The sequence below is a fragment of the Ranitomeya variabilis genome, chromosome 2 (genome assembly GCF_051348905.1).
Source record: "Ranitomeya variabilis isolate aRanVar5 chromosome 2, aRanVar5.hap1, whole genome shotgun sequence".
NCBI lineage: Eukaryota > Metazoa > Chordata > Amphibia > Anura > Dendrobatidae > Ranitomeya > Ranitomeya variabilis.
In genome coordinates, this window is record NC_135233.1 from 737714679 (window position 1) to 737714936 (window position 258).

The window sequence follows — 258 nt, forward strand, 5'->3', positions numbered from 1 at the left end:
GAGAAGGCTGACATCTAATGGGAGCACAGAATGTACAGAAAAGGATGTCTGAGGGCTCCATGTCCTGCCCGGGGCATCCAGCCCATCCAGGAGATGTGTCTGTGGGGCGGGAAAGTGTGGGCCGCACAACAACTCTGCTTCTGAGAGGAAAGTTTGCAGCGAGTCATGTGAGAGCTGCGTGTAACTCCAGGGCTCCAGTGGGCAATCTACGCGTGACTGTGTCCTTGAGAAGTGATTCCCCATCCCCCGCCGTGTCTC